The sequence below is a fragment of the Penaeus monodon genome, chromosome 21, assembly GCF_015228065.2.
Source record: "Penaeus monodon isolate SGIC_2016 chromosome 21, NSTDA_Pmon_1, whole genome shotgun sequence".
Lineage (NCBI taxonomy): Eukaryota > Metazoa > Arthropoda > Malacostraca > Decapoda > Penaeidae > Penaeus > Penaeus monodon.
Window position 1 is genome coordinate 23,027,968 of NC_051406.1, and position 268 is coordinate 23,028,235.

Genomic DNA, 268 nt, shown 5'->3' on the forward strand with positions numbered 1-268 from the left:
GGCCGGTTAGGACGTCTCCGAGGAGGTCCCGGATCAGGAAGGATTTGTTGCCACTCATGGTCCTTGGCCGCTGGCGACACTTTGGTTGAGGAAAGGCTTTGTCACTGAGGAATGTCTCCGTCCTTCCCCCGGGGAGGACGCGCTCACGGGATGCGGATTTCTGTCACGGGAATCTGTCTCGCACACCTGGTGCTCATCTGACCTTGGCGCGTGCCTTATGTGATGCGCTGATACACCATCTCGAGGGGCGTCTCAGATGGAAATGAGG